We start from the raw sequence: 24,825 nt of genomic DNA, 5'->3' as shown, positions 1-24,825 counted from the left end.
TGACAATTCACCTGGGCTTTCATTCTCCTGACCCTCAGTACTAGCCTTACCCCCACTCCTCAAGAGATATGTACAGATAGCCCTGACTGATTGCTGACTAAACCTCTGACTGATCTCTGCGCACCTCCATGTATTATTTCTCACAACACCCTGGAATGTTTACACTGTAAATTGCAGGACTGAGAGTGGCCCCATCCTTGGAATATAATGACACAGACCTCCTAATCCTGAATGCCCCAAGTGCATGACTGTCTATGCCTAATATTTGGATTATGATCAGATGCAGCCCTCGAATCACTGCACTGGGACCCCTTTATGAAAGCAGCCTCCCCCACCCCCAACCCCCCAAACCTCACCCCTTGACTTGACTGAGGTCTGTTCCCTTAGATCTTGAGACATTGTCAGTTGGTTGACGTACACACAATGTGTTTAGCAGTAGGTTGTTGGTTTATGTTATAGCTGTGAGATTAACACAGCCCTGTGCTGTTCAACTACACAGTAACCCCCCACTGACTGATGTCTGCTGACAGCCATAACAAGCTTAGAGCTAATAAAAAACTGCAGATGCTGGAATCCAAGGTAGACAAGCAGGAGGCTGGAAGAACACAGCAAGTCAGGCAGCATCAGGAAGTGGAAAAGTCAACACTTCAGGCGCAACCATTACAAGCTGCCAGGTATAAACACAGAGATTACTGGAGAAACTCAGCAAGTCTGGCAGCATCTGTGGAAGGAGAAACAGAATTAACATTTCAAATCTGGCATGACTACTCTTCAGGACCAGATTTCTTCAAACCGGACTCGAAATGTTAACTCTGTTTCTCTCTTCACATATCCTGCCTGACCTGCTTAGTTTCCCCAGCATTCTCTGTGTTTGTTTCAGGATGCCAGCATCCACAAAATTTTTACCTTTGAGCTGACTGATATTGTGTCTGTGTTAAACAGCACAGTTAGACAGGAGTACTTTGGGTCTCTGAGGTGTGGCTGATTGGGTAAAGTGCTAAAAGGCAAGGAAAGGATATCGTAAGCAATGAGTGAGCATTAAAAGAATTAGCAAAGATCCTTGAGATGCTGCCTGGTCAATACCATGAGGGGAGTGTGCAGTGATTGGAACCAGGTGGATCTAATTGACTGTGATAGACTTGATTGGCCCAGGTTAAAACCTCAATCAGGGAGCCCTGGCTGACAGGGATAAACAGGACTTTTCCCAGCCCTCCCCTTCACTGTTTGATCACACAGCACTGCCCTTTGATGTGAAGGGCATTGCTTGTCACTGGCCACTCGGGTGTTTCCTTTCTTCCTGGTGGTGGAAATTGAATAAAGATTCGTGCACCTTGTGTCTCTCACTGTGTCTCACACCTGCACACACACACCATGGGTGCTGGGATAAACATAAGCACTACCGCAGTTAGGCGGGAGTGTGAGGGGGTTAAAAAGAAATTGAAATAAAAACAGGAGTGTCAGAGGCTAAAAAGAAGAAAAAATAAACAGGACTTTCTACACCTGTTGTCTTAACTGTGTCCTACACCTGCGCACAGAACAAAAAGACAAAAAAAAATTAAAGAAAATAAACAGGACTTTCCTGGAGTCTCCTGGTTTTGGGACTGACTCCGAACTGGCCGGTCCCAGTCAGTTTACTGTGCACATGTAAATAAAGGATGACTTGGTGACAGGATACTGGCCTCCATGCAGCTATTTCAGAGTGCCTATGTGCAAAGTTTCTTGGCAGCAGCTTTGCAATGAAAGGTGACAATCTTGAAAGTGCAGCATTGAAGTGCTGAAGCATATCATAGGTGGATCAATGTGCCAGCCGATATGGAGAGGATGGGATGTGTTGGATGCCAGTGTCTATAGCTGTGGGGTGCATGTGGTCACTGCCCATGGAGTGTGCCCTAAGACAGAAGAATACCCTTTCTAACAGCATTATGGGTCAAATCTACAGCAGGTGGGCTGCAGCAGTTCAAGAAGGCAGCTCATCACCACCTTCTCAAGGGGCAACTGGGAATGGGCAATAACTGCTAGCCCAGACAAAGGCACCTACATTCCACAAGTGAATTAAAGCTGAGATTAATTTCAGAGAAGTGGCAGTGGCTAAAAGCATGAATAATTGTCACGAGAGAGTAGCTACTAATAAAGTTTACAAACATGTAAAGCAACCTCTTGCAAATACCGTCACACCAATTTGTGTAATAGTCTCTGTTCACAAAGGAAATAAACAATTTCACAGAGAATATCAAACCTTACTAAATGTCATCAATTAAAATAACAGTTCTTTTAAATCAACACAAAAGCAAGAAAGCGTTTCTGCTTAATTTTCACGTGGAAGCCATGCAATTGAGTGGGTGGTATGTGGCTGCTTCACTTGCACAATTACATGGGCTGGAAGTCTCTCGCTCAGGCTTCAGGTGAACCAGTCTAATGAGCTGACGATGCTAAATATGTTGCTACTGCAGAAAATTCCACAGTGCTGGTGTTCAAATTGGGTCTACAATAGCTTTTTTTTTAAAAGGGACAGTTTAAATGGCAAGGTGGAATAGATTTCAGCAGAGAAATTGAACTGTGCAGAAGGGTATAGGTGTGTTGCTAGTAATTACAGGCCATCCAGTTTAACAGAGTGTGGGTAAGTTATTAGAAACAATCAGGGAAAAGGTTCATGACTACTTGGAGACATTTAGGCTAATTAAGGAGAACCAGCAGAAACTTGTAAACTGCAATTCAGCTTTCACAAATCTCATTCAAGGTTTTGATTGTGCAACATAGAAAGTTGGTGATGGGGGATCTGTTGGTGGTGTCCCTACCTCTGAACAAAGAGTCCTAGATTCATGTCCCACCTGCTACAGAGGTGAACAGACATAGAATCACTGCAGTGCAGAAGCAAGCCATTCAGCCCATCAAGTCCACATGCCGCCTCAAAGAATATCCCACCTAGACCTACCCCCTACTCTATCCTTGTAACCCAACATTTCTCACTACCAACCTCCACATCCATGGACACTATGGGCAATTTAGTATGGTCAATCCACCTTACCTATATGTGTAATAATATCTCTGAACTGACTGAATAGATCATATCTAGAAAACTGGTGTGGGGACTGCTGTGGATATTGTCTGAGAGCATTTCACAAAATACTACACAAAAGACTGGTTAATAAAATTAAGTTTCACGAAGTATGAGGGTCATTGCCAGCTTTAATAAAAAATTGCTTACAAACAGAAAAAAAGAGAAGATATTGTAAATAGTGGTTTTTAATACTAGAGAATGATAGGCAGTTGTGTTCCCCAGAGATCTGTGCAAAAAATTCTTGTTTTTTGATTTATAGAAATTACTTAGACTGAGTAAAATTGCAAAATGTACTTACAGAATCCCTACAGTGTGGAAACTGACCATTTGGCCCAACAGGTCCCCACCGACCCTCCGAGGAATAACCCACCCAAACCCATTCCCTTACCCTATTACTCTACATTTCCTCTTGACTAATGCACCTAATCTACACATCCCTGAACAGTATGTGCAGTTTAGCACGGACAATTCATCTAACCAGCACATCTTTGGATTGTGGGAGGAAACCCACACAGACACAGGGAGAATGTACAAACTCCGCACAGACTGTTGCCTGAGACTGAAAATAAAACCTGGGTCCCTCGTGCTGTGAGGCAGCAGTGTCAACCACTGAGCCACCATGGTGATGACACTGTGTAGTGAAGATACCAGAATCAGACTAATGGAAAACAGTGAGAATGATACAAATTAATTCCAACAAGACATAGATCAGCAAGCAGAATGGACAGGAAAATGGCAGGTGGAATTTAAAACAGAAAAAATGTGAAATGATGCATTTTGGCAGAAGGAATAAGAAGAGACAATCTAGACTTAATTGCACTGTTCTAAAGAGTACACAGAGACCAACACACTTAGGAATAATGTGCATAGTTCTTTGGATGTGGTAGGAAAACATTAAGGAACTGAATAATTAGCAAAGCTTATGAAATCTTAGAGTTTAAAAATTGAACTAGATAACTAGCTATCTGGTCATACTGCAAAGTCTATGGGCCTTGATAACATTCTGGTAATGGTACTGAAGACTTGTACTCCAGAGTTTAGCTGAAAAAGGATACATTTTGTTGAAGTTTTCCATCTAGCAATCAGTCTGACAATCCCAAGAAAAATCAATGTGAAAAGAAAAATCAACATTTGTACCGTATGAAAGGTTGGCAAGTGGACTCTGGTTGGCGTTTTGCTGTAGAGAAAACACTCAGAAGATGATGACTGATAATTAATTGACAGTCTTTGTTTAAATTTTAAACTGTGCAGTTTAAATTTGATTGATTAAGGCCTTGAGCTGAGAAGTGAACTGAATATTAGCTGTCACCTGTTTTGCTGAGTTGAAACAGGTCCATGATGTAGAGAATATCTGCAAAGATCAGGCACCTCTGTGACATTGTAACTACGTACAATGCGGGTAACTAGTTGTCAACATAAAGTTAGCACAGTTTGAATTTTTTCGAGACGTTTGGCTGATTGCAGGATACATCTAAATTTGGCCACTGTTGTTAAATAAGAATTTAGAACTGAGTTGAGTTCTATAAGCATGAGTTCATTGGATACAGTTTGTATCTTGCCTGTTGTGTACAGCCAAAGGGATGATTACTGTATCATTCATCAATCTTTGGGAAGTATGGCCAACATGCCCAGCAGTGAAATTGAGATTTCTGCATTATTCATTTGTGTGATAGGCAGAGTGCCTTTTTGGTTTGACAGCAGCAGCCTGTTAATGATGAACACTACTCATGTTGTTACTGCATCATAGCAATGTGAAATAGCTAACTTCACCTGCTGCTCAAACCTTCGAAATACCTTACCCTTCCAGGTGATGCAAGGGAGACTGGGCACATCTCCTTTACATGAGGTGCATGATATATAATAAGGCTATCCATACTCATATACTGTGCAATAGTAAATACCACAACATGTATATTGGCCAATACATTCAACCTTCAGCTGAATTGTTAACTAGGACTGCCCTTTAAAGGGAATTCATTCAACTGGTGCACTTCAAAAATCAATCTGAGTTAACCAGGGAGCACCAAAACCACCTTACAGAATAATAGCAAACCCTGATGGGATAATCTCTCACTCAATCTCCTACAAACTCATAAATGGGCTTATGGCTGTCACTTTCAGTCCAGGGAAGGACCCAGAGTACCAGCATATCCAAAGGGTTAAGCAAAAAAAAAAGTAAAGCTAATTGTTTTATACTGCTACTATGCAGTAGCAATGCTGATGGTTTTCATCATTAATAAAATGATGCTGCTAAGGTAAAAAAATACACTGTCTAGCACACAAGTGAATAATGTGGTGTATGATGTTCAGTGGCGGTGTGATGCTAAGTATGTAGTTAAGAATCACACGACACCAGGTTATAGTCCAACAGGTTTATTTGGAAGTACAAGCTTTCCGAGACTTAACAATAATCTAGGTTTGTTCACTGTATTGCATCGGTATGACACTATGATCTTTTGCTAAAACTCCTGTGTCCGATGATCCTGCCCCACTAGCTACCTGCTGTAGAATCACTGCTCAAAAGCTAGTACTTCCAAATAAACCTATGCCGTCGTCCACCCCAGTCCAACACTGGCACCTCCACATGATGGCTAGGTATGTGGTCCGATCTCTCTCATCACAGATGTCAATCTTCAATTAATTTGATTTACTCCATGTGATATTATGAACTTGTGCAATGCATTGGATATTGCAAAGTCTATGGGCCTTGAGAACAAACTGGAAGTGGTACAAAATGACTTGTGCTTCAGGGCTAGCCAGGCTCTCTGCCAAGCTGTGGCAGTCAACTACAACATTGATACCTTTCCTTCCAAGTCCAATGTTGAAAAGTAGCCAGAAAAGGAAATATAATCCAACTTGGCCAATTCCTGTTTCATCAGTTCATTCTCAATAATCAGTAAAGTGATGAAAAGGGTCATCAATAGTGCTATCAAGCAGCACATGCTCAACCATAGCCTGCTTACTGATGCCCAGATGGTGTTCCACAAGGTGAGGTGGAGGGGGGGGGGGGGGGGGGGGGGGGGGGGTGGTGGTGTGCTCAGTCCACTGACCTCATGATAGCCTGGTCCAAAATTACACAAAAGAGCTGAATTTCTGGAGATAAGGTGGAATGACTGCCCTTGATTTAAAGGCAATGTATGGCACTAAGGAGCCCTAATGAAACTAGAATCAATAGGGCATCAGGGGAAAAGTCTCTGGAGTATTACCTAGCTCAAAGGAAGATGGTGGTGGTTATTGAAGGTCAGTCATCCCATCTCTAGGACATCTTTGTAGGAGTTCCTTAAGGTAGTATTCTAGACCCAACCATCTTCAGCGGCTTCATCAATGACCTCCCCTCCATCATAAGGTCAGAAGTAGGGATGTATTCATTATCTGTGAGTCCCCAGATATTGAAGCAGTTCATTCCCAAATGCTGCAAAACCAGGGTAACATATAGGTTTGGGCTGACAAATGGACAATAACATTTGCACCAAACAAGTGTCATATAATGATCATTTCCAACATGTGAGAATCTAACCATTGTGGGTATGAGAGCAGGTCAGAGGCTGGGAATCCTGCAGTGAGAATCTTACCTCCTGACTTCCCAAAGCCTGTCTACCATCTACAATGCACAACTTAGCGATGTGTTGGTGTATTCTCCATTTATTTAGATTATATGGGTCCAACAACAGTCAACAAGCTTGACACCATCCAGGACAAAGCAGCCTACTTTTACGGGATCTAGCCACCCAGCTATCTAACATATTCACTTCCTTCATACTGGCGCACATTAGCAGCAGTGTGTACCATCCACCAGATGTCATGCTGTAACTCACCAAGTTTCCTTCAGTAGTATGAACCTAAACTGCAACATCTCCTATAAAACAGGACTAAGGACAGAGATGCAGGACAGTAATCTGCATCCTGACTTGGAACTACATTATGTTCCTTCACAGTTAGTTTAGCTCCAACCCAAGGACTACAGCAGTGCAAGAAGGCAGATTGTCACACAGACTTGAGGAGAATTAGGGATTGGCATGAAATTCTGGCTGAGCCAGTAACGCCCTCATTCAGTGAATGAATGAAAGAAAAATGTAGAGTCTAAATGTCACTTACTGGCAGAACATATTAAATAACATGATACCTTTATCTGTCACAACAGACAAGGTACTGAGAATGTCTGGCCAATGTTAGCTATGATTCTGCAATTGGACAACAGTTTCTAAATACTAAGAATGACACTTTTCGATTACAATTTATGATTGTCAGTAGGTCCTGGAAACTACATATATCACATATCATAAACATGAAGTTGGAGTTAATCTCTTCAGAGAAAAGAAATTGAGGGAAGATCTGATAGGTCGAGGCTTGGCCAAGGAGAAGGATTCTGGATAATCCAAGATGGAGGACAGAAAAAATTGTGGCTGTAAGAGCTGCTCCTTTTTTGAGGTATTTTAGGTGTTGGAGGTGATTTCCTCAGGGGCAGCCATTACTGATTTATAAGCTGTCGCATCATTTTGGAATTTTGGGGAAAGAAGATCAAAACAACGGCACTTTTAAAAGGAGGAAGACAGACAAAAGGCACCGATCACATGGTCAGTGAGGGAGAGAAAGAAACCTACACTTCTAACTGACACAGCAGTGAATCTGCACAGTTACTGCCTTAGCTGTTTGAGTTTATATATCTCTGGACATCAGAGTGCATCGAGGAAAAATGACCAAACAGCGAAGTTCACAGTTGACCTTGGAGTACCTGTGTGGGAGAGCTCACAGCACAAGAGCAGGTAAGTGCATAGTTTTTATGAGTAATCTTGCTGTAAGTCTGCAATAGTCAGTAGAGTGGGTTCTTTCTTGATTATATGTTTTATTGAGATCTGTCTCTTTATTAAATTTTTAAAATATAAACTATAAGTACTAAGATAACCCAGAACATTGCTTTTTTAGAGTAAAAGGACGGTGCTATTTTCTGGGCTATAGATTGTGAAGGAGCAAAGATGGCCTTTAGTAGAGTGATGTGCTCTTCCTGTCGGATGTGGGAGATTAGGGAGAGTTTCCACGTTACTGATGATTATGTCTGCAGGAAGTGTCTTTGGTTGCGAATCCTATCAAATTGCATGGATCGCTTGGAGCTGCAGTTAGAGGCAATGAGGAATTTACAGGAGCTGGGGGTGTGATGGATGGCAGTTATAGGAAGGGAGAAAAGCCAAGATACACTCAGGTAGATGGGTTACCTCTGGGAAAGGTAGGAGAGGGAGGTAGGTAGTGCAGGAGTCTCCTGTGGCTATCCACATCTCAGACAAATATGCTGTTTTGGAAAATGTAGGGGGTGTTGGACTCTCAGGGGAATGTAGCACGCACAACCAAGTTTCTGCTACTGAGAATGGCTCTAATGTAATGAGGGTACATTGGGTTCCATGCAATTGATTGGGGACTCTCCAGTCAGAGGCACAGGCAGACATATCAGCGGCCAGCAACGAGAAATTAGAATGGTATGTTGCCTCCCGGTGCCAGGATCAAGAATACCTCATGAAGGTGCAGAATGTTCTCAAAGGGGAGAGGGATCAACAGGAGGTCATTGTAAACATTGGAACTAATGACATAGGAAGAGAAAAGAATGAGATTCTGAAAGGAGAATATAGAAAGTTAGGCAGGAATTTAAAAATGAGGTCCTTGAGGGTGGTAATATTTGGACTACTCCTGTTGCTATGAGCTAGTGAGGGTAGGAATAGGAGGATAGAGCAGATGAATGCTTGGTTGAGGAGCTGGTGTATGGGAGAAGGATTCATATTTTTGGATCATTGAAATCTTTTCTAGGGTAGAAGCAACCTGTACAAGAAGAACAGATTACGTCTGAATTGGAAGGAGACTAATATACTGGTAGGTAGATTTGCTACAGCTACTCCAGCTGCTACAACTAGTAAGGTGAGGGGTGGGACCCAGGGCGATAGTGAGGAAAGAGATCGATCTGATACAGTTGGGAAAAAGCCAAAGTCAAACAGTCAGAGCAGGCAGGAACAAAACAGAGAACAAGGTAGAACTGACAAATTAAACTGCACTTACTTCAATGGAAGAGGCCTAACAGGGAAGGCAGATGAACTCAGGGTATGGTAAGGGTGAGACTGGGATATCACAGCAAACACAGAAACATGGCTCAGGGATGGACTGGACTGGCAGCTTAATAGCACTTCTGCAGACATAATCATCAGTAACATGGATACAAATGCTACAGGAAGGATAGAGGGGGGGTGGGAGGGGGGGGGGGGGGGGGGCAAGAACAGCCAGGGAGTGGAGCTTTTGATAAGGGATAGTATTACTGTTGTACTTAGGGAGGATAATCCTGGGAATACATCCAGGGAAGTTATTTGGGTGGAATTGAGAAATCAGAAAGGGATGACCACCTTATTGGGATTGAATTATTGACCCCCCCCAATAGTCAGTGGGAAATTAAGAAACAAATTTGTAAGGAGATTTCAGTTATTTGTGAGAATAATAGGGTGGTTATGGTAGGGGATTTTAACTTTCCAAATATAGACTGGGACCGCTAGAGTGTTAATGGTTTAGATGGAGAGAAATTTGTTAAGTGTGTCCAAGAAAATTTCTGATTCAGTCTGTGGATGTACCGCGGAGAGAAGGTGCAAAACTTGACCTACAATTGGGAAATAAGACAGGGCAGGTGACTGATGTGTCAGTGGGAGAGCACTTTGGGGCTAGTGACCAAAATTGTATTAGTTTTAAAATAGTGATAGAAAAGGATAGACTAGATCTAAAAGTTTAAGTTTTAAATTGGAGGAAGGCCAATTTTGACAGTATTAGGCAAAAACCTTCAAAAGCTGATTGGAGGCAGATGTTCACAGGTAAATGGATGACTGGAAAATGGGAAGCCTTCAGAAATGAGATAATGAGAGTCCAGAGAAAGTATATTACTGTTAGGGTGAAAGGGAAGGCTGGATGACTAAAGAAATTGAGGTTTTGTTGAAGAAAAAGAAGGAAGCATATGTCAGGTATAGACAGGATAGATCAAGTGAATTTTCAGAAGATTATAAAAGAAGTAAGAATATACTTAAGAGGGAAATCAGGAGGGCAAAAAGAGGATATGAGATAGCGTTGGTAAGTAGAATTAAGGAGAATCCAAAGGGTTTTTACAAATACATTAAGGACAAAAGGATAACTAGGGAGAGAATAGGACCCCTCAAAAATCAGCAAGGAGACCTTTGTGTGGAGCCACAGGAGATGGGGGAGATACTAAACAAGTATTTTGCATCAGTGTTTACTGTGGAAAAGGATATGGAAGATATAAAATATGGGGAAATAGATGGTGATATCTTGAAAGTGTCCATATTACAGAGGAGGAGGTGCTGGATATCTTGAAACACATAAAAGTGGATAAATCCCCAGGACCCTATGACCCTAGATGTACTCTAGAACTCTATGGGAAGCTAGGGAAGTGATTGCTAGACACCTTCTGAGATATCTGGATCATTGATACTCACAGGTGAGGTGCCAGAAGACTGGAGGTTGACTAACATGGTGTCACTGTTTAAGAAAGATGGTAAGGAAAAGCCAAGTAACTATAGATTGGCGAGCCTGAAGGCGGTAGTGGGCAAGTTATTGGAGGGAATCCTGAGGGACAGGATTTACGTGTATTTGGAAAGGCAAGGACTGGATAGGGATAATCAGCATGGCCTTGTGAATGAGAAATCATGTCTCATTGATTGAGTTTTTGAAGAAGTAACAAAGAGGATTGTTGAGGGCAGAGCAGTGGATGTGATCTAAGGTGTTTGACAAGGCTCCTCATGGGAGACTGGTTAGCAAGGTTAGATCTCACAGAATACAGGGAGAACTAGCCATTTAGATACAGAACTGGCTCAAAGGTAGAAGACAGAGGGTGGCAGTGGAGGGTTGTTTTTCAGACTGGAGGCCTGTGACCAGTGGAGTGCCACAAGGCTCGGTGCTGGGTCCACTACCTTTTGTCATTTACATAAATGTTTTGGATATGAACGTAAGAGGTACAGTTAGTAAGTTTGCAGATGACACCAAAATTGGAGAGGTAGTGGACAGCGAAGATGGTTACCTCAGATTACAACAGGATCTTGATCAAATGGGCCAGGGATTGGCAGATGGTATTTAATTTTGTGCAGGACATTGGTTAGGCCACTTTTGGAATATTGAGTGAAATTCTGGTCTCCTTCCTATCGGAAGGATGTTGTGAAACTTAAAAGGGTTCAGAAAAGATTTACAAGGATGTTGCCAGGGTTGGAGCATTTGCGCTAGAGGGTAAGGCTGAATAGGCTGGGGATGTTTTCCCTGGACCATCAGAGGCTGAGGGGTGACCTTATAGTAGTTTATAAGATCGTGAGGGGCATGAATATGACAAATAGACAAGGTCTTTTCTCTGGGGTAGGGGAGTCCAGAGCTAAAGGGCATAGGTTTAGGGTGAGAGGGGAAAGATATCAAAGCGGCCTAAGGGGCAACTGTTTCACACAGAGGGTGGTACATGTGTGGAATGAGCTGCCAGAGGAAGTGGTGGAAGCTGGTACAATTGCAGCATTTAAAAGACATCTGGTTGGGTATATGACTAGGAAGGGTTTAGAGGTTTATGAGCCAAGTGCTGGCAAATGGGACTAGATTAATTTAGGATATCTGGTCGGCATGGACAAGTTGGACCAAAGAGTCTGTTTCTGTGCTGTACATCACTATGACTATGACTCTAAGACATGAAGAAGAACAATTTTTAAACAGTGAGTGGTAAGGACTTGGAGCTGCTTGTCTATGAGGGTGGTAGAACTGAGTTATTTCTAGAGGAAATTAGATAGGCACTTGAGGGAAATAAACTTGAGGCAGTACATAAGGTTGACTGGAGTGCTATACATAGAGAAAGCAGGGGCTTGATCGACCAAACTGATTTCCTATTCCATGACTCTATCACCCAAGGCATAAATGGTAGCAAAGCCTTAAACATTCAGAACACTCAGGAAACTGAAAGTGATTGCTTAATATTTCATCTGGTCCACTGGCTACAGCAATGATCCCTTTACATCATGCTGTAATGGTTACGCCTTGACCCGTACTGCCCCTTGCTTGTGGTGGTTTCAGATGCTGGAGGTGATAATGATTGACACAACAGGGCCTTGCAGGTGATTTGACCTCTATCTAAATATACTGCACTTCAAGGTAACAAGGTAACAAGGCTGTTTCCACTCTTGTTGACCTGAGATTTCCAGCAGTGAATTGATTTGCGTTCTATACATATTTCTTTTACAGATATAAACTGGGCAGCAAGGAGACATTAATTGGCCCAAGCATCGATGAGGGGAAAAGATATTTTTGCAGTTCAGCTACGCTTTCAGAAATTGTATGTAGCATCAATTCATGTCAGACAAGTTAATAAACATCCCCCTTCGAAGTTCAGAACTGTTACAGTACAGAAAAGGGCAATTTAGCCCATAGACCTTGATAAAATCATGAGGGGCACGGATAAGGGTGAGCAGTCAAGGTTTCTTTCCCCAAGGTAAGGGAGTCCAAAACCAGAGGGCATAGGTTTAACTGAGAACGGAAAAATTTACAAGGGATCTTAGGGGCAACCTTTTCATACAGAGGATGGTGCGTGTATGGAATGAGCTGTGAGAGGAAGTGGTTGAGGCTGGTAAAATGACATTTAAAAGGTATCTGGATGGTTATATGAATAGGAAAGGTTTGGATGGATTTGACCAAGTGCTGGCAAATGGGACTAGGTTAATTTAAAGTACCTGCGCAGCATGAACATGTTGGATCAAAGGGTCTGTTTCCATGCTGTACATCTGTATGATTCTATGACTCTATGTCTGCATCTGTTTTCCAAGACCATTAGTGCCATTTTCCAGCTTTAAGACCATAAGACCATAAGACATAGGAATGGAAGTAAGGCCATTCGGCCCATCGAGTCCACTCCGCCATTCAATCATGGCTGATGCGCATTTCAGCTCCACTTACCAGCGTTCTCCCCGTAGCCCTTAATTCCTCTAGACAACAAGAATCTATCAATCTCGGCCTTGAAGACAATTAGCGTCCCGGCTTCCACTGCACTCCGTGGCAATGAATTCCACAGGCCCACCACTCTCTGGCTGAAGAAATGTCTCCGCATTTCTGTTCTGAAATGACCCCCTCTAATTCTAAGGTTGTGTCCATGGGTCCTAGTCTCCTCGTTTAACTGAAACAATTTCCTAGCATCCACCTTTTCCAAGCCATGTATTATTTTGTACGTCTCTATTAAGTCTCCCCTTAATCTTCTAAACTCCAACGAATACAATCCCAGTATCCTCAGCCGTTCCTCATATGTTAGACCTGTCATTCCAGGGATCATCCGTATGAATCTCCGCTGGACACGTTCCAGTGCCAGTATGTCCTTCCTGAGGTGTGGGGACCAAAACTGGACACAGTACTCCAAATGGGGCCTAACCAGAGCTTTATAAAGTCTTAGTAGTACATCTCTGCTTTTATATTCCAACCCTCTTGAGATAAGAGACAACATTGCATTCGCTTTCTTCCTGTAACCCTGCTTATTATTTTTGTCAAATAATCGTTTAATATCCTCATGACTGCCTGGATTGACATTGCCTACACCACACTTCCATGTGGTACATTATCTGTGCTCACTATATGAGAAAGCTTTTTCATGTGCCACATTGCTTCTTTTTCCAGACTACTTTAAATCTGTGCTGACTCAACCTCAATACTTTTATGACCAGGGACAGTTCATCCCTAGCTATTCTGTTCAGACTCCTCATGGCTTTGAAATATTTTCGCCACATCTTCTCTTAGCCATCTCCTTTCGAACAGTCACAATTTCTCCAATTTATCTTCATGTTTCTCATCCCTGGAACTATTCTGTAAGCCTTGTCTGTACCCTTCCAGTGTGTTATCATCCAATTGTGGTGCCCAGAACTATACACAGTACTTCGGAAGTGTCTTTTACAGTTCAGTATCACCTGCATGTTATTGTACTCTATTTCCAATTGATAACGCCTACAATAATGTGACTTTTATATTAACTGCTCTTCATCTCTTCTTCTACCTTTAATAACTTTTGCAAATATACGGACCATGTCTTCCTGCTCCTGCACAACATTTAGAATTGTACCTGATAGTTTATTCATGTTCTTTCTACAAAAATAACTCACATTTCTCCACATTGTATTTCGTCTGCTGCCTATCTGCCCACTCCCCCAGCTTGTTAATGTCTTTTTGATGTTCTATGTTGTCCTCCTCAATTTATATACATATCAGGAAAAGCAAGAGTCCTAAGACCAGCCCTGGAAAACTCCACTCTGAATCATCCTTCAGCCTGAAAAATATCCATAACCTCTCTGTTTCTTGTACCAGTTTTGTATCCATGTTTCTGCTGTCCATTTTATTTCAAGAACTTTAACTGTGCTTATAAATCTGTTACGAGGCATTGCATCAATCACCTTTTGGAAGTCCATGAACACTATAATAACAGCATTAGCCTAAATGAAATCTCTCTGATACCTCATCATAAAACTCCAGCAAGTTATTGAAACATGATTTCCACTTTAAAAAAAAATTGCTGCTGTCCTTAATGAAATCACATTTGTCCACGTGACTATTAATTCTACTCCTAGTTCTTTCTCAAAGTTGTTTACCAACCATTGAAGTTAAACTGATTGCTGATTGCTAGCCGTTATGTTTGCAAATCTCCAGTATTCTGGTACCATTACTGAGGTTAAAGAAGATTGGAAAATTACAACCAGTGCTTCCACAAATTACAATTTCCTTTCTCTCAGTAGCGTTGAATGCATATCATTTTGTCCTGGTGCCTTGTCAACTTTAAATACTGACAGCTTATCCAATTCCTCCCTTATGCCAGTTTTCATCCCTTCTACTGACTGAATGTTCCCTTCTGTTGCAGCTGTCTCACAGGTGAGACAGAAATGTAAATCTCATTTCTGGTCCTTAATTGACTCTACTCCTTCTTTGACCATTCTTTTACTGTTTGTGCCAATGAAGACTTTTTATGAGAGTTGATAGTCTCTTGAAAATATCCCTTTTTTTTCACTTTCCTTCTGAACTTCTAATATTCAGCCTTGTTCTTAATTGTACTTTCGAACTGACACCTGCATTTCCCAGAACCAAGTCTAGCAGAATCTCCTGTTTTGTTGGACTAGACACTTTGTGCAGTAGAAATTATCCTGAACATAGTCTCAGAACACTTACCCCTCTCTGTCCTTTACACTACCACTGCCATTCTACATTTGGATAATTAAAGTCTCCTATTATAAATACCGTATAATATCTGCACCACTCTATGGCTTTTAGAGTCATACAGCATGGAAACAGACCCTTTGGTCCAATGAATCCATGCCGACCATGTTCCCAAATTAGACTAGTCCTACCTGCATGGACTTGGCCCAGATCCCTCCAAACATTTCCTATTCATGAACTTATCCAAATGTATTTTAACTGTTGTAACTGAATCTGCGTCCACCGCTTTCTCTGGTGGTTCAGTCCACACACAAACCACTCTCTGTGTAAGAACATTGCCCGTTATGTTCTCTTTAAATCTTTCTCTTCTCACCTTAAAAACATGCCCCCTAGTCTTGAAATGCCCAGCCCTACAGAAAAGACACCTGCCATTCACCTTAACTATGCCTTTAATGATCTTACAAGCCTCTATAAGACCACCTCTCAACCTCCTCAGCTTCAGTGAAAAACGTCCCATCCAGTCCAGCTTTTCCTTAAAACTCAAACCCTCCAGTCCTGGCAACATCCTAGTAAATCTTTTCTGAACCCTCTCCAGTTTAATAATATCCTTCCTATAACAGGGCGACCAAAACTGCACACAGTACTCCAGAAGAGGCCTCGGGCATAAGCCCTTCTTCAGGACCTATGCCCGAAACATCGATTCTCCTGTTCCTTGGATGCTGCCTGACCTGCTGCGCTTTTCAAGCAACACATTTTCAGCTCTGATCTCCAGCATCTGCAGTCCTCACTTTCTTCCAGAAGAGGCTTCGCCAACATCCTGTACAAACTCAACATGATCTTCCAACTCCTGTACTCAAAGGTCTGAGCAATGAAGGCAAGTGTGCTAAAAGCCGTCTTAACCACCCTGTCTACTTGTGATGCAAATTTCAAAGTGCTATGCACCCAAACCCCTAGGTCTCTATTCTAGAATATTACCCAGGGCCCTACTTTAACTGTACAAGTTCTGCTCTTGTTTATTTTATCAAAATGCAACACCTTGCATTTATCCAAATTAAACTCCATGTGCACTCTTCAGCCCATTGACGCAATTGATCAAGATCTCTTTGTATTCTTAAATAATCTTCTTCACTGTCCTTTTCTTTCAGATTTCTTCCTCTACATCCTTCCTACTGGTTGGTGGCTGGAAGAATACATGTAATTGCATCATTTCTGTTTCTGAGCTCTGGCTGCATCTACTCTGCCCTTGAACGCATTGAGACATTCCAATTCTCGAACTGCAATGCTCTCCTTAATTCAAAAGCGCCATTAAGTTTTCATTTCCTCTTTCCTAGCTGTTCCCCTAACTAAGAGTTCTCTATCACTGCTGCTCTTTCACTTGTCTTCGCTCCCTCCTGTAAAATTGAGCCACCAGTGGTGTGATGTGCTTGGCTCTTGCGGCACTCCTCTGAGGACTCATTGCCCTTACCAGTAACCAGAACTACAAGTTCAATAGTGAGCAATATCACCTTGGGGACTCCTGAACTACTTACCCAGTTCCCTTAGATTGCCTGTCAGTCACTCCATTCCCTATCCACCAATGCATGCCTATCATTTGGTAACCACCTCCCTATAAATACTATGTACAAAATCCTCAGCAAATGCACCACAGTGACCCCAGCCATCTCTCCAGCTCTAAAATCCAGAGCTCAGGTTTCTGTAACTATTGGAACTTCCTGCACATGTGCTCTTCTTGTTTACAATAATGTTTACAACTCCCTACATGCCATAGGATGAACATTCCACATGACTGAACTGCCCTGCCATACCTTAAGTCTACTTTTGGGATATAAACTACAAAACAGAGTCCAGAAAGTGCCCTTACTCAAATCAGCACCTATTTCTGTGCCTTAAAATTAGGTACTTATGGGCACAAGTAAGAACCATTTCTAATAGGATGGAAATGTTAGAAATAAAAGCAAAATGCAGAGAACTATCTCCTTCTCCTACTCACCTAACTCCCTCAACTCAATAAACTCCCTCTTCAAGCCACACAGAAATGTTGTAGGTTGTGAGATTGAAAAAAGTTAGCTCGGCTCTAATTACAGAAAAACAAGTTCAAACAAGCTTCCTTAATTAACTGCAATAAAGCCGCTCCACTGTGGATTGTATGTACTCTATGAGTCCCCCGGCTCCTGAATTTGACCAGTAACTTTAAATTGGATCTTATGTGAAAGGTTTAATGCAAACAAATTTAGATTTTGGATTAAGATTCCTTCCACATATTAAAGTCCCAGCACTTTTTTCAAACCTCGTTATTTTTGCTACAGAGATCATTTATGAACCAAGTTTAGGGCAGTCTCAAAGTTTACACCCTGTCTTACAAGTGAACAATCTTTCTACTCAGAAAAGCCTAAAAAATGCACACTGAGGCCATGAGAAAGTTCTGATATGGTAGTTTTGTGAATATTTGAGTAAAGTAGAGGGATCCTTAGTCTAATGTTGAAAGTGCTGCATCAGACCCAGAATTGTTAAAGGTGGAGTGGAAATGTAAATTCATCAATCCCACCTCCTCACTTGAGAAATGTTGTTGACGAACATGTCATTTTGATGGGCAGTTACGATTAGTGAATTTACCCTTGTGTCAAAAGAGGAAATGTTTTTCATTATTGTTTTTAATATGTTTTTATCATCAACATAATTCAAACCTTTAAAATATAATTTAATATATATAATGCTGAAGAAACATAAAGGGAAACCGAAGCCAATGATGGAGAGATATCAGAGTGGGAATTAAGAAAACACCACAAATTTGTAGAGTAAAAGTGTGGCATGTTGAATCACCCTTATTTTGATTTGGAACATATATTGTAATAGCCTTTTTGCTTAAACTGGGAAAAATATTTCTTGATCAGTCACATGCCTCAATGTACAGGAGGATGAAGTGATACAGTCAAGTTGGACAATTAGTTGATTGGGCGGTAATCTACCATTGATAAATCAACACTTTAATAGCAATTTGTCATCACTTACCATAGCTGGAAATTTATTTTGAAGTCCACATTCTGAAAAGTAATCATGTCTGCCTTCATTCACTTTGATATGGATGCAGGAGGAAGAGATTTAGGAATCTTCAGTTTGTGTGGAAAACCATGAGAGGAAGCTGCTTCTCAAATGATAAGTGTCGGGAGGCAGCTGTTGATACTTATGTCAGTGTTAGTTCTAGCGATTGTATTCTTATTATGTATTAATGTCTTATTACCTCTGTAATGAATACATTATTATCAGCTAACAGACAAAAGAGTCCTGCTGGGTACTTCAAGGATGCATTGCATATATTAGTAGTGTGCCTAGATAATGGTTAATTGCCCTTATATTCATGAATGGCATACTGCTACTGTCCAGGCACGTGTAGAACAAGGACTGAGCCAGCATCATTCTAGGAATGTGCTCTCCCAACTAACTCTCCATATAGTGTTTATGGTTAATAAAAAACTCCAAATTATTGGTATGAAAGCAGATTTATCTACTTCTGTGTAATCTCAATATGACCTCACAACAGTATGCTTCCACCTTCATTGCAATGTGTCTCAGTTAATTAAGCAGCAACTCATCACTATGACTCCTTGAAGTAGAAAAATAATTTGGATTAGAGGAATTACTTGTCTTAGAACGAATAAAGCATGCTAATGTTCTGAAAATTTATGGAGATAGTGAAATTGCCAGTCAATGCAAAGCAAGTAATAGGTATTGATTCCAGTTTTCACTGGAAGAATTGATTAGTGAAGCCTTCACATGTATGTGAGCCCTGACAGGAATATTTTGTGACAGTTACTGCATGCCGTCATCACCTTGGTCTTTCATGGCATATTACCACTGCCCCTTCAAGGTGACAGTGAAACCTGTGCCTGTGATGGGATCGTTTCAGTCTTTAATGTTGTGTGAAAGGTTCAGCTATATAAGATTCTGCAGGAAAAGTCATCTCTGATAAATGCAAAGTCAGAGATGAAATTTTGCTAAACAGGTGAACAGTGTGGAATGAAATAAGATTAGATTAGATTCCCTACAGTGTGGAAACAGGCCCCTCAGCCCAACAAGTCCACACCGAACCTCCAAAGAGCAACCTACCCAGGCTCATGCCCTTACATACCCCTGACTAATGCACCTAACACAATGGGCAATTTAGCATGGCCAATTCACCTAACCTGCACATCTTTGGACTGTGGGAGGAAACCCACACAGGCATGGGGAGAACGTGCAAACTACACACAAACAGTTGCCCGAGGTGGGAATTGAACCCAGGTCCCTGGCACTGTGAGGCAGCAGTGCTCACCACTGAGCCACCATACTGTGACAAAAGTCACATATTTTGTCGGGAAAAATTGCACAAAGATATATGTGTAAATACATTACTTTTTATTTTAGAAAAATGATGTACATCATGCATTTTATAAACAGAGTACACAATAACACATAGACTATTCAGCTATTCTACTTGAGGTCAAATGTTTTTATATTTGAACTCAATCATTAATTTACTACACTTCATTTAGAAGCTTGTCCTTAAGGTTAGAATACTTGGTTTCTATTGCTTTTCATTTTGAGTGAGTGCATAAGTAAACTTCATTTTTGAATCAATCATTGACTCAAGTGAGAAAAAAAATTGAAGGCTGTTTTGCTGGTGACTGCACAACTTCACGAGTTTGAATTATGATTTGACATCTACGAATGAAAGACTGCCTGCCACTGCTCAGGTTTTGCTTTTTCAATGGGAATTAAATTCCTTTGCCTCTTAGGGATGATTTTCAATTAATTGCAAAGTCTTGTGAGTAGTTGTCAACCCAGCAAATAAAATTTAAACAGGCAACTTATTATATTCCAGTCTTACTCAGGTGAACTAACACTTCATCGGGAGGTCAAATGGAATGAGCAATGAGTAATCCTCTGGTACAGCTGCATTTCACGATTTATTTTATCTGATTGCAAGAGACGCAAACCTCCCATAAGCTTTGCAATCATAACTGCTGTTTAGTCTAGGAAGGGAATTCTCTGTCAAGGGTTTGATTGTATCATATCATAATTCAAGGGAATGGAATTCAATGGGTCTTTATTGAAATTATTGATCTCTCGGTTTCTTACCTTAAGAAAGTGGAATGTTGTTACAGTACGTGCATTGTTCTACATGTTAAATGCTTGTTGAACGTTAAGGAAGGAAATATTCAGCAAAGTCTGGCCACCTTCCACTGTGTGGAGGTGCTGGTGTTGGACGGGGCTGGACAAAGTCAGAAGTCACATGCAACCAGGTTACAGTCCAGCAGATTTATTTGAAATCACCAGCTTTTGGAGCACCGCTCCTTCATCAGGTCTCCCGGCAAGCTCCACAAACTTGTGATCTCAAATAAACCTGTTGGACTATAACTTGGTGTGGTGTGGATTCTGACTTTATCCACCTTCCATCGGTCATTCTATTGGCACATCTTTTTCCAGATATGAAAATTGTGCAAATTAGTGCTAAAGATGAAACGGAAAATTTAGCAAAAGATCAGTTTCATAGAATTTTTAAAAGTAGTTGAATAAAAATGAATAGTGGGATCAGGAAATATTAACAGTAATCAAGTGCTGAAGAAATTACACACTTGGGATGATAGGGAACACACTGTCATAGAGTGAAAGCACACCCAATCAATTGTCCACTGCTATCAAACGTTCAGAAAGATGTCACAGGGCATCTGCCAATGACTTTCATCACCTGCTTGGCCTTGACCTTGATCCCGTATTCACATTTGGATTAATGTCCCACTCACAATTAAAGCAAATGATCACAGTTATCTATTCTCTGCCCACCTTACTGGGCTCAATGTGAGGTTCGGAAATATGTCCCAGGAGCTTATTTTTCCTTAGTGCCACTCACCATCAAATCCGTTTATATCAGAAACAACAGGTAAAGCAGTTAATAGGCCGGATCTTCCCATCTCTGGATAGTTAAATGCTAGGTGACCTCTCAAGGAAATATTCCAGGACCCCTCGGAATTCCCAATGCATTGACTTCAAGGGATTTCCTGGGAAGGTTAAACTTTCACTAGCTCCCTGGTTACCCTGCCTGAACTTCTCTGATTCTACCTCAGAGAGATCCTTCTTCCTTGCCTGGATAGTTACCCAGATAACAATAAACTATACGTAACTTCTGGGTAACTATTTAAATGACATCCCCAACTCTATATTGTTTCCCAATGACCTTCCCCACCACAGACTCTCTCTGGAGGTTCCAGCCTACACTGACCACATCGTTCCGTCGGACCTCTTTAATCTCCAGGGATTGCCTCCAAATCTTCCCGATACTTGGACACATTCTGACCCTCACTGACCTTTTGACTCCCTCCCCTGACCTCCTGGACCCTCCAACCTCCCATCCGATGCTCAAGCCCTGTCCACTGACTCCACATCCCATACTTGACCATCCTAGCCTAAGTGGTACCATTTCCACTCTCCTCCTCTGTGACCCTTCCATCCTCACATGCTAATTACACTGTCATCCTAGCATCTTGCCATCTTACTCACCACGCTACCTACCACTCTGCCACCCCTTCCAGCCACTCTACCCAAGCAACCCATTTAACTCACAACACCCATTCACCAAAAAATTATTTAACTTTTTACAATGTGCCAGTGAACGAAGACTTATCGGAACATGGCAGATATAAGAAAGGGCAAGGCTTGTGTCCTCCATATCAGTCTTGCTTGACAAAGAAAGATCACACTTCATACATTGGGCAGACTGACATTGGAGATCCTGAACAGAAATGAGGAGCTTCATCATTTGGTTCAAACATTAAATAAAAGAGATGAAAATTCATGTAGTGTTCTGTTGCATGGGCTAGTTCGATGGTGCATTCGTAATGCTTTAGAAGTACTGGCAAAATAACGGTGGTCCTCCAATGTATTTTGTACACTTGGCTTGCGTAAGGAGTAGAAACGAGAGTTGGGAAATGGCAATAAGTGTACAATCAGGCAAAAGTGAGGACTGTAGATGCTGGATACTAGAGTTTAGATCAGAGTGGTGCTGGAAAAGCACAGCAGGTCAGGCAGCATCCGAGGAGCAGGAAAATCGACGTTTCGGGCAAAAGCCCTGATGAAGGGCTTTTGCTCGAAACGTCGATTTTTCTGCTCCTCGGATGCTGCCTGACCTGCTGTGCTTTTTCAGAACCACTCTGATCTAAACATAAGTGTACAATCAGTCAGCCAGAAGACCATTAATCAATAACAAGAAAGAGTTTGTATGTCATACAGTGAATTATAGCCAACACAGGACATCATAAGGTTCATCATCTGAACCATTGAATTCATTTTGTTTTTGGCTCTTTGTATCTAGTGAAGCATCTTCTAATACAGAAAGACTATTTCTTGTGAAGACCTCCACACTAAAAATATAAATTTTAAACAAAATGGATGCTAAAAATAAATAATAAATAATTGACTGCTCCCATTGTGCATGTGAAGTGAAATGATTATAGATGCCGTGATACAATGAGCCACAGTGTCCTTTTAATGAAAAATGTAAAGGTTGCTCTCTAACAATGTGTGTCTCTATGTCTTTGAAATCCTGCTGATGTTTAGTGCTGGTGTCAGTCTTGCTGAGTCTTTCTGGAAGGGTTCTTGCTGTGAAGCCTAATGAGATCTCTCACCATATCTTACAAACTCACCTCGTTAGCTACCTGCTCACCACTAAGGCGCCCATTTTGCACAATTCTAACTCCATCCTACCATGCATTGTCCCAGAAAAACCTCCTATTGCTTGGAAATCCTGGAACTCACTGGCATTCCGAGCACTGGCACCACGTTTAGAGGCCATTGCACTGTCGGTTAAACACTGTCACTCCAGACCTTTGGAGAGCCATGTGATGTTTGCTAATCTCAGCTGGGAAGTGTCACATGTTCATTGAAAAAGAATGCAGTGATGGCGGAGGTCACATTATCTTACACACCCTTGAGGAACAGGGCATGAGAAAGTGACAAATTCCCCTGTTCTTCTTGAAATTAACCAGAAAGCTTAAAAGTTGGAATGTTGATGATGGCCTTAACTTCAGGGGTGGCTCAGTGGTTATCACTGCTGCCTTACAGCACCAGGGACCCGGGTTTGCTTCCAGCCTTGGGTGACTGTGTAGATTTTGCACTCTCTGTGTCTGTGTGGGTTTCCTCCGGATGCTCGGGTTTCCTCCCACGGTCTAAAGATGTGCAGGTCAGGTGAATTAGCCATGCTAAGTTGTCCATAGTGTTCAGGGATGTATATGTTAGGCGCAGTAGTTAGGGGTAATGTAGAGTAATTGAGGAGGGGAATGGGTCTGGGTGGGATACTCTTCGGAGGGTTGGTGTGGACTTGTTGTGTCAAAGGGCCTGTTTCCACACTGTAGAGATTCTATGATCTGTAGCTACTATCCTGTGCTTTATATTGTTCGTTATTGACATCTACTATTTTACTCAAATTAGTGAAGAGAGTCAAAGAATCATAGAGTCACACAGCATGGAAACAGACCCTTCAGCCCGACCAGTTCATACTGACCACGTTCCCAAACTAGATTATTCCCGCCTGCCTACTCCTGTTCCATATCCTTGCAAAACTTTCTTATACATGTAATTATCCAAATGTCTTTTAAATGTTGTAACTGTGCCCGCATCCACCACTTCCTCAGGAAGTTCATTCCACATGTGAACCACCCTCTGTGTAAAAACATTGCCCCTTGTGTGTTTTTTTTTAATCTCTCTCCTCTCACCTTAAAAATATGGCCCCAAACTTGAAATCCCCCATCCTAGGGAAAAGACACCTATCTATATCCCTCATGATTTTACAATGATAATCTTTAGAATTTCATTTCTGTGTAACTTTGTGTCATTTGTTTAATGGCTACTCCAAACTAAGGTGAAAACTAGTTCCAGGAGAAGTCACATGATTATGGCAAGCCACAGTTGAGCTGGGTACAAATGCATTTCTCCAAACAACGCGAGTAAAGTATCATATTTTAAGTATTTTTTTTAAACTCACTGGTCTCTGGATGTATGGTATAACTTGGACTATAATAAGAAAAATGGCTGAATAAAAGACAAGTCAATCAATATTATGCAGACCATTTACTTTGTATATTTATTCAGCTGCAGGCTACATATTAATAGGTTTTAGCAAATATGGGAGGTTTCATTTAAAGTGCTGAAGAACAGATAGAAGTGTAGACAATAAAATCTGCTTTAAATTTCTGGGGGATGACAGATAAATTAGTGATGTCCTTCATTCAATGCTAAAGTTTCTCAAAAGTGTCAGTCTCCAGAATGGAGTTCTGCTCCAAATTTTTGTTCCGATCAAGGTATTCCATGACTATCGGAAAAGAATAAGTGGTTGGCTGATGAGAGAACTTGAATGTGAAATATGATAGATTCACTAACCTATTCCATTATTTTTCTAAGATGCCTCTGACTGCAGGCAAGACAAAGCAGGTTTTGGCAGGAAATCAGGACTCTTCTATGCTAATTTTATCAAATGCCTCAGAGCATGTTTAAATTATTTCACAGCTCACAGAATGATGTTTCTGCCTCTTTGAATGAGCAGAATTTTGATGCTATCATTA

This window comes from Chiloscyllium plagiosum, chromosome 3 (genome assembly GCF_004010195.1).
Source record: "Chiloscyllium plagiosum isolate BGI_BamShark_2017 chromosome 3, ASM401019v2, whole genome shotgun sequence".
NCBI lineage: Eukaryota > Metazoa > Chordata > Chondrichthyes > Orectolobiformes > Hemiscylliidae > Chiloscyllium > Chiloscyllium plagiosum.
Note: the sequence above shows the minus strand (reverse complement) of the source record.